Raw genomic sequence first — 20561 nt, forward strand, 5'->3', positions numbered from 1 at the left:
TGTACAGATGCTGAAACGCAAGGTAGATAAGTCATCATAGAGGCTAGTTATGGGTAGTAAATAGAATGCAGGCGAAGCCGCCATTGTACAGAAGCTGGACAATTGGTATCGTGAATTTAATAAGCCAGAAACCATGAAGGGAGAATGGAAAGCTGTGTCACAGCAGAATAGCAGGCTCATGGAGCTGCGTCAAGAGGCTGTCTGGCCTGAAGTCAAGATCTTAGAAATGGAGGTCAGCTATCTACTCTGAAGGAGTGTGCGCAAGATGAATCTTCTCACGTTAAGGTGCAAGAAAGAATACGAAGAAGGCCAAATTTTAATTCATTTACAGCATTTAAAAACTGCAAAATGGACCAGATCGTGGTCTATTGTCACGTGAGCCTAGGATGGAAATAACGCTTGGACTTGAGTTCCAGACACTATAGCGAGTGCCTTCACTCCTGTGCATCCCCCAAGACGAGAATACACTACAAGGCCAAGTACAGAGACAATTTCATGGCAGAAGGCATGTGTGATGAGAGATGCTGGACTAATTGGGTGGTGAGGTAGCTTCATGTCCTATCTACCTGCACCTGATTCTGGGCTTATGTGCTGCTAAATGAACCGAATGTTCGAGACATGGCACAGGCATGCCAACCAATTGTAATAGTCCATATAACGAAGGACCTTATAGCTTGTAAGAACAATGAGAAACTGTGTATCTAATGTTTCTGAAATTACATGTTTTAAGAGGTAGGCATAAATTGTCCACCTGATAAAGGACAGACGATAACAAACCTAGCTCCTATACAAGTGTATATCTAGTTGTTTTCCATAACCAATCCTGACCCCTGATAGGTTTTTCACTATTGCCACATAGTATGACATCACTCTGACGCATAATTAAGTATAAGAAATGTATTTTTTGTGGCGATCGTTGAGAGACTGAGCGTATGTCCGTTGATGTTTGTTGTAACCTCCCTGTTTAAGATAATTGTTAATAAAACAGTCATTTTCCATCTTCTTGAGTTTGTCCGGTTATTTGGACTCAACATTTTTCTGGTGTAATCCCATCCAATATATATGCAAGTTCCAAAGGGCCATAAGCTCAGGACGATTAGCATTGGACACAGGTCCCACAGCCCCAGTTCGGACCATATAAAGAGACTGGGCCTGGAGGGCGGGATATTGTAGTAGTCCATGCCTGCACAGGCTACCTTCTCCTTGTGACCCTGAGGGACCACAGGTGGCGGCTTATGTTTGGTCATTAGTTTCTGAAGCAGTTATTATTGTGACTTTGACTGTACAGAACCCATTGTAATATGGGGTGAGAGGGAATTGATGCCGGGGTGCCTGTAAAATGATTTTGTCTCCATGATTGCGTTGCAGTAGTTGTTAGACATGGGCTGGTAGTACCATCTCTGCAGTTTGACCTGTGCACAGTGGGGGTATTATTGCACCTTCCTCTTCTTTTTTTTTGGGGGGGTGATGCAACCAACTGCTTCCTCTGCAGTTTAACATGACACCATGGCGGCCCTGTGTAAGTGCGCCTCCCCATTTGAGCAATTCCTTTAATCCGCCAAAGTGTAGTAAAGCAATGGACAATTTAGATTAGTGTTTCTCTGTATTTCCCTATGTGAATTAAATAAGTGGGTGTAAAATTGTACACCAGAGACAATTAAAGCAAGTCGGGTGAGATGGTTGATTAGGGGCATTTACCCACCACTGCTATGCCAATTGCCCTGTGTTCACCTTGATAATTTTAATGTTTTCAAAACTTTAAAAGCATTTTGCGTAAGGATTACATAAAATAGAAGCCCCTTCTCCAAACTAACCCTGTGTGAGTAGTTAATGCAGTTAGTCACTGGTACAGGTCAACAGTAGACAGCTGCTGCTACTTCACTAACTCACAGCCCTCCCCCATCCCGCACCCCCCCACCGCTCACCCTTACAATGTTGTCCTGCTGGGAACAAGCAATGGTGTGAGGAGGAGCTCGGGCCCATGTCCATCTCTGCTTGTCTCTGCTGGGGTCGGCAGTCCTCTGACACCACCATGTGCTGCTTGTATATGGGCAGGGACAGCTACAGATACAGGAAATGGGCCTGGCTGGACGCGACATAGGTATTACCAAAATGGACCTTTTACAATTGACCTTTTGCACAATTGACCTAATAATATTGGTCCTAATTGACCTTCTGCACTATTGACCTCTATATTATTTTAGCTATTTTATATATGTATTGGGTTGATTTTGGATTATAAATAATATAAGGGGATTGGGTGGGGGATCCAGGGGTTCTGGATTGGGTGGGGATGTCAAATTGACCTTCTAAATTAGGTAAATTCTCCCGAGGTCAATTGTGAAAACGTCAATTGGTATACAACCGCGACATAACGCGGGCGATCACCACAGCGCACACAAGCCAGGAGAGACTCAAGCCACGCCCCCAAACAATGCAGCACTGTGGCGGTGTAGCAGCGATTGCAGCAGTAACAGCGATCACGCTACGCATGAGCTGCTTCCGAGTCTATGATGTGCATGTGTGTCTTTTGTAAAAGCCGTTAAAAAGCAAGAGTGTGAGCGAAATTCCATGAAATTGTTGACCAAGACAACTCAACTGTGTCATTGGAGATCTTTTATGAAAGTTTTATTTGTGGAAATGGATTCAACATAAATGAAGAGGCAATTAAAACTTGGGATATGATTGTCAATAACTTAAGGCCTTGAGATCTTATGGTGAACCAATAGAGATTTTCTGGAGAATGTGTCTATGGTGTGTTGCAGCATATTCCCTGTAGGGAGAACTCATTTCCACAAATTGTGAATGACTTGCTATCGGAGATAGTGAAAGATGCAATGGAACTTGTCTGGTTTGGGTACCCATCTTGGGTACGGATAGGTACAGAGGGCTTGACTCTGGCATACTGGCAGCATACCTGCTGCACTGAACCGTTGTGCGGTCCATAATTTGTTGGCAGATAAAGAGGATGTTTGGTCCGTTACCCTCAACCTTCAGTCTGATTCACTCCATTAGCCTCATCCCTTGTTCTGCACGCTTGCGGCTGCCATGTTAAAATGACATCAAAGCCCAGAAAAAAGAAATATATATTTTTTAAAAAGGCCCCATAGATCTGGCATTTCTCAAGACCTGGTGATTTTGCAATGAAACAAAACACATTAAAGAGTGGCCAAGCAAGCCTATGGTACCCTGCAAGGAAATAAAAAGAATAACTACAATAAAAACATAAAATGGCTTAAACCACAGCTTGAGACAAGGTAAAGATAAAATATGCAAAGAGCAACATACCAAGTACAAAAGGGTATGGGGCACACTGCAACTAATAAATGAGCCTCAGGCTGCCCAATACTAAATGGGGTTTGGAAGAAAACAAAAACTGCTGGATTACCCCTCTCCTAGTTTACCTTTAGGAGTGGTCAGTGAAAAAGACAATTGGATAGAGCATCTAGTTCATCGATCCGAGTAGTTGTGCCAAACAAGTAATTATTTTTAGAAACACATTTTAATCGACATACAATTCAATACAAAATGGTGTAATGTGTGCTTTCCGCAAGGCATCACAAACATTCAAAAATAATTAAAACTTCAATTTAAAGAAAAAACAGTCCAACAATTATTGCATTCTTGTGCCAAAATTGACTTGTGTTAGTAAGTGACATTCATAATTTATCACAATGATGGCAGAATTATTACCAAATGCTATTATGGCAGGGAAAACTGTCAATGTACAGCAAAAGCTGAAAGTTCATTTAAGGAAAAAGACAACGTTGCTTAGGTGTCTGTGGGATGTCTAAATATGTTTCGGCTAAACAAATGTCGTCAACACCTTCCCTGGTGTTCCGCTGTTTGCATTATAGCCCTCTTCAGGACGGTACGTTGTTTTAATAAGTTGACAATTAGTTCAAGATCCCCAATGTGTCAGAGTATAGTTGAACACTTTTTAATCTTAATGTGGTTAGACTAGAGCGTTGTAGTTTAAACTGGCTGCGAGGATAAAGTTCAAAACCCTCTGCATTGTCCACAAGGCCTTCTGGGGCCTGGGGCCTAAATACCTTCAACTCTCTCTTCCTAAATATCTTCCTTCCCGAGCCCTTCGCTCATCCGTCTCCAACTCCCTCATGGTCAGCCGCTTCTCGAAGCAACAAGCTGGTGGTAGATCTCTCTCCGCGGCAGGGGCCTCTCTCTGGAACAGCCTTCCTGCCTCCCTGAAATTTGAGGAGAACCATCTCCGGTTCCGGAAGCACCTCAAAACCTTCCTCTTTGCTTCTGTATCCCTACAGCCCCCACTTCCCAGCACTTGTCTGCACTTACCCTGCACTTGCCACCAGCTGGCCCTTTTCTTGTACTGCACTTCCCCCCTCCCCTTGCACTTCTCCCTTCCCCCTACCCCTGCGCGATCTGAATGACACCTGGCCTAGTAGGATTGTTGTCTGTCCTCCCCTTGTTTCCCCCCTCCCTGCCTCGTCGCGCCTTGAAACACTTGTGTATAGGCGTGTTACAAATGCCATATCATATCATACCATAACCAGGAGATTACTTCCTTTATGGTGATTGCAAATTGCACTGTGATTCGTATTCTGCTTTTGTATTCAGGTTAATTCATACTCAGAGCCTCTTCAATTGAGTGCGCGGAACCTGCATGGGTCTTTGCGGTATTTCAAGTGTTACCGCGCCGTTATTTGGGTAGTGATGCCCAATACTAAAGCACTCCTCTGGGTCAACCTGGAATAAAGTAAACAGAAATAAATGTACAATAACAACAAGGGTGCTGGAGACCAAGCACCCTCCAAGAGCTCACGGTTTTACGACACAATTGCCAGAGCAGAGAGCCAGCCTTGGCTAAGCCAAAAGGGCCACAGGCTGAAAGGGCGCTGAGAGACAAATGCTGGAACCAGTGGGGTAGAACTGGGAGGTGCCAAGGTGTAGGGTCGAGAGCCTAAAGGACCCAAGAGAAGCCAACAGAAAGAAACAGACACATGTATAAGCTAGCTGCGATCTATAGTGTGGATTCTGATTGTATTGGGAAGTCCACCATAAAAACTAAATAACACTTTCAACAAACAGAGGAAAAAGAGCAAGCGAAAGGCTAAGCTATACAGCGGCTAGCCAGGATTGTTAACATGGCGTCTTGTGGGACCAACAACCGCCCAAAAGGAAGGTCAAAAGAGTGGTTTGTGGAAAATCTAAACCAAGTGGGCTCGCTGAGAATCTGATTCAGAAGACCTAGTTGGGAATCTGAGCCAGCAGGTCTCGTTGATCATGGGAGCAGGGAGGGTTCAGTGAGAATCTGGACCAGGATGGCTCACTGATAACCTAACACTGGAGGACTACATGAAAATCTGAGCCATGTAGGACGTGGTGTTATGCTCTCAAGATACTTGAACCCATGACGGCTCTGGGGTCACACAAGCTAGCAGCAAGTGTCAAAACTGAAAATTGTCAATCGACCAAAGATCAAAAGGGTCAATGTTCACCTGCAACTTCTAAGGAAAGGTACCAGATCTGGTGTTCCCAAAGGAACTGTAAGTGACTTTGTATGTTAATGTTTGTTAATGTTAAATGTATTTGTACCGCACATCATTACCACCGGAGTGGTCCCCGGGCGCTCTGGCGGATCTGAAAAGGAGCATGTGAAACAAAGGGGTGAGTGGGTGGGGTTAATAGGGTGTAGTGGCAATAAGAAAGTGAGAGGTGTGATGCCCTGTTATCAGCTTCAGTTTTGGTTGCACTGTTCGCTGAGCTTTAGTGCGGTGTTGGGATGCGGGGGAATTCCCATTTGCTGTTGTGCTGGATTATGTGTAGTTAGTCTGTTGTTGCAATGTGATGAAGTATGTGTGGATTGCTGTAAAGGGAAGTGGCTGTGTGAATTTCTGTATCAGAAGTGTATGCGGAAAGTTCAGGTTTTATAATTGGTTTAGCAGGTTATTTTGGCTAGCTTAAGTTTATCTAGATGCAAGATATGGCTAAGGGGCAAAATCTTCCTAGATGCAAGATATGTCTAAGGAGCACAATCTACCTAGATACAAGATATGGCTAGCTTAACACAATCTACCTAGATGCAAGATATGATATATGATGTGGCATTTATAACGCACCTGTGCACAAGTGTTTCTTGTGTACAGGCACGTTATAAATAGATATGGCTAAGGGGCACAGTCTAGCTAGATGCAGGATATGGCTAGCTTAACACATTCTACCTAGATGCAAGATATGATATATGATGTGGCATTTATCACGCACCTGTGCACAAGTGTTTCTTGTGTACAGGCACGTTATTAATAGATATGGCTAAGGGGCACAGTCTAGCTAGATGCAGTATATGGCTAGCTTAACACAGTCTATCTAGATGAAAGATATTTACTATACTTTACTTTATTCATTTGTATAGCGCAACCATAAAACCTGGGGCATGAGGGAGTGGCAAATAGTCAGAAAGATCTTAGATATGATAGCAAAAAGTAGGCAATGTGAAAACCTTTTTTACATGGTTAGCTTAACACAGTCTACCTAGATGCATGATATGCCTAAGGGGCACAATCTACCTAGATGCAAGATATGGCTTGCTTAACACAATCTACCTAGATTCAAGATATGGCTAAGGGGCACAGTCTACCTAGATGAAAGATATGGTTAAGGGGCACAAACTACATTGATGCATGATATGCCTAAGGGGCACAATCTACCTAGATGCAAGATATGGCTTGCTTAACACAGTCTACCTAGATGCATGATATGCCTAAGGGGCACAAACTACATTGATGCAAGATATGGTTAAGGGGCACAAACTACATTGATGCAAGATATGGCTAAGGGGCACTATGTAGATAGAGTCAGACCCAACAATTTGATAATAGGCTAACGTAGATGGGTTGGACAGTTTAATGAGGAGCAGTAATTGCTGGTCCCCCCTGTCCAGACCGCACCTACCTTGTCAATCGCTGCTGGTAGACGGCTGCATGTGCCACATGCTAACACAGGTCAACGTGGTGTGGAGCTGCCTCTGCAGGCGTCATCCTTTGCCTTGGGTCCTTCGCCGCAGGGGCTGCAATAGGTTGCCCTAGCACGATGATTGTTATGAGGGCTCAGCACCAATCAAGATTGGGGGGGGATTACGCCTTGGCAACAACTGAAAGGCTCGGAGAAGAGTGGGGGATCGGGGCAAGCGCACTGCACAGAAGATCACAAGGAAGGGGCTGGGGACTCTACAGCACTACTCACCTGTGCCGGGAAGCTAAAATGGTGAGGGGCTACAACATGGGGATCGAACCCTCTCTGTTGGTGGAAGTTCGAGCAGCCAATCAGGGCTTGAGGGAGGGATGGGAGGTGGAAAGGGTTTGGAAATGAAAGGGGGCTCGGGAGAGGGACAGGGGGCATCGGGGCAAGCGTCCTACAGAGAAGACCAAAAGGAAGGGGCTGAGGGCTCTACAGCACCACTAAAGTGCACCTTGAAACTAAAATGGTGAGGTGATGGGCTACAACACGGGGGCCTAACCTTTGATGTTGCTGGAAGTTTGAGCAGCTAATCAAGGCTTGGGGGGATGGATGGGAGGTGGAAAAGGGTTTCGAAATAGAAACGGGGCTCGGGAGAGAGAGGCGGGGGGGGTCAGGGCAAGCGTCCTGCACAGAAGACCACATGGAAGGGCTGGGGGCTCTACAGCACCACTCACATGTGCCTGGAAGTTAAAATGGTGAGGTGAAGGGTTTCAACATGTGGGTCTACCCCTCGTTGTTGGTGGAGGTTTGAGCAGTCAATCAGGGCTTGGGGGAGGGATGGGAGGTGGAATGGGTTTGGAAATGGAAACAGGGCTTGGTAGAGGGGCGGGGGGATTCAGGCCAAGCATCCTGCACAGAAGACCACAAGGAAGGGGCTGGGGGCTCTACAGCACCACTGTCAGAATTCTCCTTCGAGATGTTGACCCCGTAGTGTAGATGAAGAATTCTTCCCACTAATGTATCCCTCTGAATGTGGAAACCGACATGCAGAGGGATCAATTAATTGAAAGATGTAATCCAAACGAGACACCAATGGCCGCAAAGGAAGTAAGTCACAGGGTTAATACTCAGCAATGGAATGATGATCACAAAGGTTTAACTGAACCAAACGGACCTGTGCTAGCCTAGGATTAGAAATGCCAAAGAACCGGAATTCCAAATAGGTACAGGATGATATGGTGTCAGTTGGCAGACTGCAAGCATAGACCGTTAGTAACAGTATAAATGAAATAGGGAAAAACAGAGATGAGAGTAAGGAGTAAGAACTCTTACCGTAATGAATCCTTGTTTATACTGTATTGCAGAAACTTTGATGTAGCAAGAGGTGTCCCAATTCCTCATCCTACGGCACACAGACGGCTACAGTACAAGCACACAATGGCAGTCTCAAGTCCATGTGCATTGGAGGAAGTAAAGGTCCGTTGCAAAATGGGTTCCTTCGACGTGTGGAGCTTGATTGTGTGAGCGGCGTGGATGACCTGTCTACTCCAGCAGGTGTTCCATGTTGTTGTGGTGATGAACTTGAGGAGAGGAGCACGTAACAAAAAGAAAGTCCAGTTAACAATCTGGGTCGGCAGGTAACAGGCAACGAGGTACAAGAGGGGAGGCAAAAGCAGGTCAAGAAACAGTCCAGGTCGAGATGTTAATCAGATCAAATGAATGCAAAATTGGAGGCAAGACAAGTCTGTGAAACTCGCCTGGTCCGTAAAGCAATGCCGGGTCCGAGGGTCTGAGGATAAGCCAAATAAGACAAGGGACAGACAAAAAGACAAGTCGTAGTACAAGGCAAAAGGTTGACCACTATATACGCAAGAGAAGCTCAGAACTAAACTTAACAATATTCAGAAGCAGCGAGCTCTGAGCAGGCGGGGCTAATAAACCCTAGATCACATGACCACGTCTTCCGTCTCTTTCATGGATGCCCACACTGCCAAGGTTCAAGGGACGCCACTATTTCCACGGTAACCTCCAGCAACCACGGAATCTTTTGTTGGAACCTGAGTTGGTGAAAGCAGATTTGTGTATCTTGAGCCAGTGGTTCTTTAGAGAAAGCATGAGTGTATTAGCCCCAGTGCCCCTCTTGGATACTGAAATAACGTGGTTCCTACCTCAGATCCTGACAACCACTCACCTGTGCCTGGAATCTAAAACGGCGAGGTGAGGGGCTACAAAACGGTGGTCTAACCCCGGGTGTTGGCGGAAGTTCAAGCAGCCAATCAGAGGTTGGGGGAGGGATGGGAGATGGAAAGGGTTTGGAAATTGAAACGGAGCTCGGGAGAGGGGCTGGGGAGTCAGGGCAAGCGTCCTGCACTGATGACCACAAGGAATGAGCTGGGGGCCAGGGTCAGACTGGGCTATCAGTCATTCAGCCCGTGGGCAAACGACTTTGAGGACCTGGGGGCTGGTTTTTAGAAAAAGCCACCCTGAGCTGGTTTTATTGTGAGCAATATTCTTTTTGTAACTTAGGATACTTGAAGTACCGTAAGTTACTTTTCTCTGGCTGGCTATGGCATCCTCTGGCGACGGCGTGGCTGGTGCCAGCCAGGCAACTGACAGAGCGCTCCTGTGAATTGTAACACCCCTGACCTACCTCGCACACTACACACACACAGACACTGTTCATTTTCAAGTTGCTTTCAACTTTGCAGGTGCCAGCAACAAACTGTTGTTGCACTTGCAAAGTTGAAAGCAAGTTCGTTGTCTGAGTGCCCTGGGGCCGGGGAAATTGCCAAGCAGCGGCAACAGCAAGGAGCCAATTAAATTGTTGTCAGGGGAAGACTCCACGGCCTGGAGCAGGAGAGAGAGAGAGGTCACAATGTCTCTCGAGTCAGTGGGGCTCGGGTCAGTGATTTGCTCGGCCTGGCCCGGCATTTGAATTTGGGAGGCAGAAGCACTGCAGTCACTCCAGCACCCGCCTGCCACCTAAGTGTTCTCACTAGATCGCCCTCGGGAGGCTCAGCCTCAGAAGCTCTAGCCGGAGCCAGAAGAGAGGAGCCGTCGACTCGAGTCGCAACCGGCACCACCACTTGATTTACTTTGGCTTGCTTGCCTTCAATGCCTTGCTCTTGGGGTCAGGACGGTGCCTGGCGACCAGCGGCTGTCTGCCTGCAGACTCTGCCGACAGTACCGAGGCAGGACTCCTGTGCCATTGCAGTGGCCCTAAGTGCTGTCCCACACGCACACCGATACCCGGGCCAGGGATTCGGGTCCACCACCACCACCGGGCCTGGCCTGGGCTGGCTGGCACACACTCTCCTCGCCAAGACGTTGACTCGAGACAACACTGTTTTACACCGTGTCGCTGGCAAGTAAGTGGGGGCATGGGCCTGGGGGGAGGGGGGGGTGATTCAAGACAGGTTGTCTACGACACATGACTACAGGGATAGGGGGAGGGTCGGACTGGGCTGGGCATACAATTGTCTCTGGCACCAACGAAAAAGATGGCTCAGTTGCAAATAGCAATTCATTCCTTTTGTGACAGACCATTTGAATAGTACCCAGGGGGGGATTTTTGATAAAACTTAATGCAAATTGTGCAATGTAAAGAATATTGATTCAGCAACAATGGTCAAAGCTACTAGCCACATGGTGTAACTCATTAAACTCTTACTTGACCATATTGGCCAAATATTGGCCACTTCGACCCAAAAAATTGTCCCACACTGGCATTTTGCCTTTTTGGTTCGGGTATTGCCCTGTTGCACTACAGCAACCTTTGTCTCTGGCTTGCACCTTGGCTTCACCAGCCTTCCGTAAACCAATCACTGATGCTTTTCGCCATTTCTTCTGCCCACCTGCATCCCATGCTTTCCACGTCCTTTAATCCTGGGGTGCGGTGCAGCGAGTACAACCCCCGGCTTCCCCCACTTCTCCCACCCAGTGGAACACGGGAAGCTCCCGGTGCCTTCTTCAACGCCACTCCCGTGTTTAGTCTTTCTGGAATTTAAATACCCCCTCTGCCCCTCCCCAGTGATGTGTGCCCACCCACATTCCTCAGCCCCTCCACGTGGGACTTGTGACTCTGCCACGGTTCACCATGGAAGTCGCCCAAGTGTCCTCAGCCTGACCACTTTTCAGGAGGTGTGGCCACAGTCGTGCACGTGAGGCCGATGGGGCCTCCAGGGCTGCGGGGCACACCATAGTACAAATAAGGCCTCCAGAACCCTTACCCAACACGAGGCCTCCAGAAGTGGACACATTAGTGAAAATGAGGCCTCCAGCCTGGGCACGATGTTACAGATAAGGGCTTTGCGATCGGACACAAATGTGCAGCTTCATGAAATGAACCAGATGGGCCGTTTTGGGTGTCGCCGCTGCAAAGTGGATGTGTTTAAGTGGGTCTGTTCTCTACTTTACCCAAATGAAGTCATATTTCCATTTACAAAAGAAACCTTCACTAAGCAAGTCATATACACCCATAAAAAAAGGTGAATAATGTGTGCCTGGCCAGTCTCTACAGCTTCAAATATGAGGGGCAATCTCCCAGGTGATCAGTGTCTAGAAGCTATTGTGTTCTCCCTCCCGACAGGCGCTACAGTAAGGCAATTCTAGGCACAAAGGGATCAATTTGGGCATTGAAAAAAATGAAATATGGATCCATTGCAAGGGAGCACCATTTTGCAAGATGGGCGCGTTCGCGTTCTGCTCTAACTGGAGCTTCCTCCTGGTACAAATGCAAGCCTTGTTCATGCAGCCTTTCCATCCGAGCACAGGCAAGGGACTGCAACCTTTGGCGACCCAGATGTTTTTGGACTACAAATCCCATCAGCCCTATCCAGCATCATCACTAGTGAGGTATCATGAGAGTTGTAGTCCATAACATCTCGAAAACGGCAGTTTGCAGACCCCTGTATCAGAGTGACAGCAGGCGCTCCAAGAGCTATGAATGACCTTTTTTTTGTCCTTCCCCTTCGCCCCGTCATTCCTCTTGGGGAGCCACAAAGCACCCTTGTACTGTTGATGGTGCATTACAAAGCAGCAAAAACCAAATAGATCCCGTAGTGGGCAAAGGTTAAGCTCATGTCCATCTCAGCATATTGATTACAGGTGGGTTCAGATTGCTGCCACGTGCATTAGACGCAGGGCACATGCATGGCACAAACCTAATTTCAAGGATGGTAAGAAAGCGTGCATCTGCCTTTTTTCAGTAGCTCGCAAAGCAGCACAGCGAGTTAGCAGCCCCACACATCTCTGTTCAGCCTGTAGGACGCAGGTTTGAATCCCAGGAGCCGAGGGAAATGAGTAGCATTAACTGTTAATAACATCACCTATTGTCACAGCGCTTAGAAGCGTGAGGAATCCGACATGAAGTGAGTGCTATCACTATAGTTTGTGTTTTCTGATTGTGATCAAACTCTTGTGCGCCCCCTCGGGTAACCTCTGAGGTCTGGTCCACATGTTCCCCCATGTCCTCCTCCCTCTGTATCCACAGGCCTCCATGGGTTCCGCCTTCCTTTGCGACATGTAAAGCCCATACATAACATGCCATCAGCCTGACTGCATGATGGCTCTTGTGTTCACTTTAAGTGCCTCTGGCCTGGTACTCAGTGGTGGAAATGTAAAAAATGGGGGGTTGCACAAGGGCCTGGGGTGGGGGTGGTGTTTTGGGGAGGGGGCGGAGCTGGCAGTTGAGCTCAACTCAAAGGAACTGCTCAAAATAATAGTTTAAAACTGGCGCATTTCTTTCATGCTCCTTCTTCCCAAACTCCACACTGTACATCAATTCCATTTTAAATCACTTCCATGGCAGTGGTGCTCCCAAAATACTGTTGGTAATGCAGTGATTTTTAGTACATTAAGGGATCCATGGACACGCTCTACAGTAGCAGGCTAAGGGGGTAGCTCAGCAGGTTGAGAGATAGTTGCTGAGATGCTGCACATTAAAAACTGGTTGCTATGGGTAGAGATGACATACCCTTATGACAAAGGGGGATTTACCACCCCTAAACTAGAACTGTGCTGGATAGCGGCCCAAGCTCAATTTGACACATTCTGGTACCCCATGTCTTCTCCCCCCCCCCCAAACACGTAAAAGTAGAGGCACTTGCTGCTACGGAGTCAGAGTTAAAAACACTACTACTAGACCAGCGCTGCAAGGATGACTGCCCCTTTGGTCCAGTCGCCTCCACACTGCATGCTTGGTTCTTATTATTCACCCATATGGGTACGGAGACGCCCTACTATCGATGGCTTCCCCTGTGGAAATTCGCTGAACTAAACCCCACATGGGATAAGGCGTTTCAGACGGTATGGGAGCGGTTGGGCTACAGAGCCCTAGCAGACATCCTCCCCGAAGGCAAATTCATCATGCCCTCCACCTGGATACCTGGTCATGGGAACCCCCGCGGGGATCACTTATAATACTACAGGTTATGGGCGGCCATATCTGCCAGATGGGCTTCCTATCTAGACAAACTCCCGGAAACCCCCTCTGTGGCCTATATTGCAAACTCTGGGGACTGTAGACATACCCTATCTACGTTATACAATGCTAATTCATACCACTCCTCCCCTGATCCCCCGCGCCCGACGGGGCTGGTCCGAGAACTTGGATCCTAACTCACAGATGATGAATGGACTTGCATGTGTTTGCACACCAGGAAAGTCTCACTAAACTTTCGATTCAAATTCATGCAGTTCAAACTTCTGAATAGACTATACTACACACCGGCTAGGCTCTCTAAGATGGCTCACTCACAACCTCAGGGTTGCCCAAGATGCCTACACACTCCTGCAGACCGCCTACACACTCCCGCAAGCCACCTACACATGTTCTGGGCTTGCCCTCAAATAGGAGTGTAGTGGGACCAGATCATAGACATAATTTCAGAGGTACTAACCATCCCACTCGAGCGTGACCCGCTAGGTGCACTTTTTGGCATCTGGCCGACTGTTCATAGTAAAAGTCACTGCGCATTTGTGTATGCAGCATGCATGATTGCTAAGAGGACCATTTTACTGAAATGGAAAGACAAGAACCCCCCCAAGTGTGAAGGAATGGCTGTCTGTGCTGCCATGGGCCCAAGAATGCGAAGACCTGTATGTCTCCATCCTTCCCCTTCATTCCAGACCCCGTGATGCATGGGTGGCCTTCCGCTCTTACCTTTGTGATCCTGACGTCTCCGAGCCGACCTGAAAGGTTTCACACCCAATGAGTGTAAATCTACAACGTATCTCTGCTCTTCGTATGGTATGTCTTGCATCGTTGTCAGAACTTAATATGCTGAACTGTATGTTGTAAAGTGTATCCCTATAACCTCTCTCTTTTTTTTTTTATTTAAATGGATGTTAATCGTATGACTTTGGCCAATTCCTTATAAAACACTGTTGCTATAAAATGTGATTGGCCAAGATATGGGTTGGGCTGGTCGCTTGCCTATATTCAGGGCATAGGTGGGCGTATTTCTGCCCCTGTAGTGAAAATCAATGTTGGCACCCATGAACCCTCAGTTTAATTTCCTGATAACTGCTGTCGGCACAAAAGAAGCATTGTTTGTGAATCAGCAGTTTGACAAGTATATTGACAAGGTTAGATCTTTATAAATCTAACCTGTTATAAAACACATTGGCCCTCATTACAACTCAGGCGTTAAGGGTTAACGCCACCGTTAACCCTTAACGCCTGATTCCCACCTTAACGCCTGCTTTTTGCAGGCGTTAAGTTCCATGGTGCTAAGGCACCTTGGTGCTAATTACGGCACCGTAATTTACGGTGCCGTAATTAGCGCCTTCCCCACTCCCATTATGCCCTATGGGGCAAAAATGGGAATGGGGAAGGGAAAATGGGAAATGGGGATTTACCGCCCCACTCACCTTGTAATGGGGCGGTAAATCCGCCATCCACCATGGTGTAAACGTAGTTTACACCATGGTGGTAAAGTTGGTGCACTTAGCACCTCAGTTGTAATGAGGGCCATAGAAAGGGGCACACAAATGTCAGGGTACATCCTGGCACAACGAAATCGAAGGAGACAACAAGGGACACTCTGGGTGACAACTAACCTAAGCAAAGTGCTGCACTGCCTCATGTGTGTTTATTATGTTGCTGTGCCTTTGTATACTGCTATAGTGATATTGTGTATGTGTGTAGAGTCAGAAGCAGGGACATGTGTTTCTATGAGGGTAACAGCTCACTGGAAGCATCCGCAGTGGTCCAAAGCTTACCCGAACATCCCCAACCTATCCATAACCTCTCCCTAAACCTCATTCCGGTTTCCCTGCTCCCCCCCCCCCCTCTTCGTATCCAACCATCATCACCCTAACCCTCCTTCCCTGCCGGGGTTGAGGAGCCCTGTGTAAGCATCGACTTGCAGCAGGTCCCAAAATAAACAGAGGGGGTGGTTGGTTCATGCCACTCCTGCGCCTCGGAGCTGTGGACCCTGTAACAGAACTGTATGCAAAGTTATGTTATTTTATGAGTTGTGTTGTAATAATTTGAGAATAAATACAACTGGCAAGTTACTTTCCGATGTCATCATTTGGCTGTACTGCTTATTAAATGCAACTCTATTTTCATTACTGATGGCAACGAGTAGACATGCCTTGAGTCTGGTTCCGCAAAATAACCATTTAGCTATGTGATGAGGAACAAAAGGAATGTTATCACTTTCTCAAGCGTTTACAGAAAACATAACGTGCAACAGACACATGAACCCTCCATGAATACCCTTTTCTGTAAAGTCGTGAATTGACGCGATTCACGGATGATGATTTGAGGGAAACTTTTTTTGAGGCGAGGGGTGGGACACTTTTTTTGGGTGTCCGGGCCTATTTCTTGTCCCAGTCTGACCCTGCTGGGGCCTCTACAGCACCACTCACCTGTGCCTTAAAACTTAAATGGCGAGATGAGGGGCTGCAACACGGGGGTCTAACCCTCGGTGTTGGTGGAAGTTCAAGCAGCCAATCATGGCTTGGGGGAGGGATGGGAGGTGGAAAGGCTTTGGAAATGGAAGTGGGGCTCGAGAGCAGGGCGGCAGAAAAAAAAAGAGGGAAAGAGGGCCGAGGAGACGTCGTATATGAGAGCCAGGTACGGGAGAGGATGTAGAAAAAGGAAAGGCAGAAGAAGGATGCAAACAGCAGAAAAAAGTTGAAATAAAGGGAAAGTAGGGAGCGCACAGTGTGGGAAGGGGAACTCTCAACTCGCAGGTGCTACGACGCAAGATGACTTTGTATGATTCTTCATAGGGGCCAAACCCTGACCAGGAACTGTTATAGACCAAGACACTTGGATTTAGGACCACAGTCTAATGTAGGGTAGGACTTTTCCAACCGTAGTTTCACCTGTTTTGGTCATTCTATATTATGCAAAATTACTTTCTCACGCATTAGTCCGTGTGACATCTCACACTTCCTGCCATACCTCACGGCCAGATCCTCCCCAGGTTGTGCAGTGTTTGTTCCTGCATGATATGTGGGGATATGCTACATTGGTCACGAAATGGCGGTCCCTTCTGAAATGCTGCCCTCGTCTGGTGTTTCTTGACTGCATTCTGGCATTCTCTGTAAATCACTGGTTTTCATCTGGGTTGGAGCTTGCCAAACCGGGCACCCCAGCCAGTGTAACGCCCGCGGTATGCTCAAGCGGTGACAACATTGATGTACATTGCTGTTATGTTGATATCACGGTGCTAACCTTCGGATGCACCAAAAGGGGAGGGTGTGAGGAAGAGGCAGCCATCTTGTTCCATGTCCATCTGTCTTAAATCACGCGAGGTGAAGATTCGAGCCAGGGGAGCTAGTGCAGAACACTGAAGCGAGCCACAAGAACAAGACATTGCAATTGCTGCAGGAGATGGGGAGAATTAAGATTCAGGTACACAAATAACCCTTGGTTCACAAAGCTATCAGTCAATCGGGTACAGCGTCCTCCGAGTAAAAAGTGTACACTAAGAGAATACGTAAGGCAACCTAAAATATACACTTTTCTTGAAACTAGGGCAGGTTTACTGTGCATTGCATGTGTAATTGAAATTGTAGCTGTTGTTTGGTCGCCATCCACCTTGGACTTTGACTGAGGGAGGCCCTGTACCCCCAAGCAACGCCCAAGAGCCTTACTGTAAACCACAAGACCAAAATAAAGGACTTATTGTCAGTTCAGTTTGTGGTGATGCCGGGTTGGCAGAAAAAACGGTTGAGCCCGCAGTTTTCCCAATATCTGCAAAATGGTCTACTCCCACTGGGATAGAATGTTTTGAAATGATTTCTTCAGCAGCACAGTCAGGAAACCAACTGGCAAACGGGAATCTGCGTTACTGGCAGTGCTTAAATTCCGCGTGCCTGCGCCTCGTGTCTAAAGGCCTTGGAAGAACACGCACAATGAAGACGTTAGTCATAAGGGAAACAGGGCTGCGATTTTTAGCATACTCCAAACTGCTTTTTGTCCGCCTTCCAACATTTTTGACGCGCCTCAATCGGGGCCTCAATTATACACTCGACTGGCGCTTCTCCTAGACGGGCTGCTTGCTTGTCAAGAGGCGTCCGCACTCGACGTAGTGCAGAGTAAACCGCGGAAGGATTTCGGTGTCAGGGCCTGGAGGCGGGACCCATGTTAAATCTTCCAGACCCACTCGCTTGGGATGCGTGAAATGGCTAGGCCCCAATTCAAGATTTACATCAATAGGGACACCCACATCGCGTGCTATATATAGAGCACCATGGCGATACACCACGAAAACGGTCCAGTTACAACTTCTTTCCTGCCATGGCAGAGAGCTGTTAGGATTTATGGCCAACGAGGTTCAAAGTTAAGAGGCACATGTTTGTTTTCTGGTAACTAGTGCTGTTATTGCAGCAGGTCTACAAGACAAGAATGGGTCGCTCTTCATAGAATGAGTAGAGACCATTGGCCACCGTCACGTGGGATGAGAGTTGGTAGACTAAGATGCTGATTTTGGGGTCCTGAGCCTGGGTTTCAGCCACAGCCCAGATTAATTTAATCAGGGTTGGAGTGGGAACCAAAGTGGCCAAATATTATTAATTTTCAGCAAGCCCAGCCCTTTTCCTCTGAGAAAATGTGTAAATAAAATAGGATACCACACGAAAGAGGCCCAGGGAGCAGAGGCCTACCGAGAAATCTCTAGAATTCCCCTGTAGGCTAGTCCACCTCTGAATTTAATTTATACCAAAAATGAATTATGAAGATTTATGCCCAAAATTGTTTTATCTGGTGAATTGCAATTCTCACAAAAAAGTTCTTTCACAAAAATGAACTAGTTGGGCATATTCTTTTGTCTTTGAATACCCTCTGTTAATCAACCACAGCCTTTTGGAACTTCTGTTTCTATGCTGCCTAGCGCTTTTTTAGGTTGTGGCTCTTCGGGTCAAGTTAGCGGATCAAAAACTGCTGATAAGCACTGTGGTAGACGGGACATGTGTATCAATGCACTTCTGCCTTAGCGATGCGCCATTATTCTATATGTTTCTGTCATTGTGATTTGCTGATAGGTGAACGTTCTGTGTGCGCGCGCGCTGATAGCAATCGGTTGCCCCGCCTGTTAGTTCAATGGAAAGAGTGCCATATGTCCAAGGCTTTTTTTTTTTTTATTTACGTGTGCACCTGATTTGTTTGAAGTACTTTTTTCTTATCGCTTGCAATTGTGTTAACTTTATTGCTGTCTTCTGTACAGGTCTTGAAGCTTATAGGGGCTGTACGGCGTATGACAAAACTGACTGGCTTTGTCTATGTGTGTTTTATATTCAGTACTCTTGTACTTAACACTTGCATTTTACATTCAGCTGGAGAGGCCAGGTGCAATCAAGGGTTTTTGCTCTGCTCAGGTCTTTCAAACCTTTGCCAATTTTTCCAAATGCATCAGCAGGCTCCTAAAAGGCGGGGCGACAGGCTTGAAGAGGTGCTTGTCCACTGGGGGAGGTAGACTGTGAATGTATGTGTGAGCCAAGAGTCTGTCCAGGCTCTGGAAAAAGGAATGCATAATATGCCATGTTGGCCTTTGCCACCTTGCCTCAAGTGCAAACCCCTGCATTCCCCCTTTGCCAGGAACTTTTGAAATGCGTTACTGATCAGAAAAACTGCACATAAAACAAATCGTATCCATTTGTGGCTTCGGCGGGTGACACTGGTTCGTATATTCACTCATTTCTGTATGCCCATAGAGTGGACATAACTTAAAACCTCTTTCACCACGCGGGCCAAAATGTTCTAACAGCGTTCCACGTCCACAGATCTAATGCCTTGCTTTCTCTTTACCCCACAGTCGTTCCTTCTTCGTAGCTAATGGTAGTGCAGTGACTTTTATTTCACAGAACTATTTTCTGGCAAACTGTATATTTGTTGGACAAATGCATTGTATTGCCTCCTACTGAGGACGACTCCCCATCCCGTATACCATAAAATGTGTAGAACAGGGTCACAGAAGACTCAGACAGACCACGGCCACATTGAAGGTGCGCGTGGCCGGCTGGAGAATAATGTATAATCCAGAAATCTCTATGCAGCAGTATTTATTTCCCTGAAGCGTAGTCGTGTTGGTTCTAATCACTTGTTTGGCAAGTTGCACAATTTTTTGTATTTTATTTTTGAAATAGTGCTTATTATATATCAGACGTGTTTAACATATGAAAATTGGGATTCATGCATACATATTTATTTCATGTACTACTTGTGGCAGGTTTGTCCTTTGACCGCTGTTTTAGATGGGTGCTACATGGAGCGCATAATTGTTGCGCATGGATTGAATGATAGTGATGTCGGGTCACTACTTTATTCTGGTGCAGCGACTACTGGCTCTCAAAGTGTTGCATAGAAATCCATTTCCAGTGCCTAAACGGATGGGTGAACCTTGAAGGATTTGTTTTACTTTGTCTTTTTAAATTCTCTAAATATATGCCAACAGTGCAAAATGCGACAAAGTGAAAGATGTCATCAATGTTATTAGAAGATCAAGATAACTGACAACATAACAATGCAAATAGAATTCATGGAGAAGAAAATATATGTATCCAGAAAGAACGTCACAGGGTGAATGAAGATTGATTGAAATTATTTTAATCCCGTGACGGGAGTCAACTCTCCAATGGTGAATGAGAGGAGACGAGACCCCGTTGAGTTTCTTTGGAATCCATCTACTTTTCTAAAGAGAGCTGTTCTAGATATGTCAACTAATGATTGATAGTCGGTTGATCTCTTGCATTGTAATGTAAAGTGGTCTTACGTAGCACTATTTTTGCCATGCGGTGGCCTCTTGGCAAATGGTGGGTCAAGGCTGTTCGATGCACCTTAAATGTATTTGTCTATGTGGCCTATTGTGTCTGAATGTGACTGGAGTCATGGGAGTGAGCCATTGGGACTGTGGTACCCGCTGACGTTTTCGTAAATAGCTTGGTGGGAACTTTAGCCAGGACCAATTGCAAATAATCCAAACTGGTTCGAATTGTACCTTGTATTTGATAAGGGATGCATTTTAGAGCTAGTGTTTATGCTTTTGTTTTTTTGGGTTAATGCACAGGCTGTCTACCTGATTCTGTATGTCACAGTGTGTTGGGTATGCTGGTGTGTGGCGTACTGCAACCGTTAAAACATGGTATGTCCAGGCCTCTGCTCCCGTGATGTC

Source organism: Ambystoma mexicanum, chromosome 7p, assembly GCF_040938575.1.
Source record: "Ambystoma mexicanum isolate Mex_15411 chromosome 7p, UKY_AmexF1_1, whole genome shotgun sequence".
Classification (NCBI taxonomy): domain Eukaryota; kingdom Metazoa; phylum Chordata; class Amphibia; order Caudata; family Ambystomatidae; genus Ambystoma; species Ambystoma mexicanum.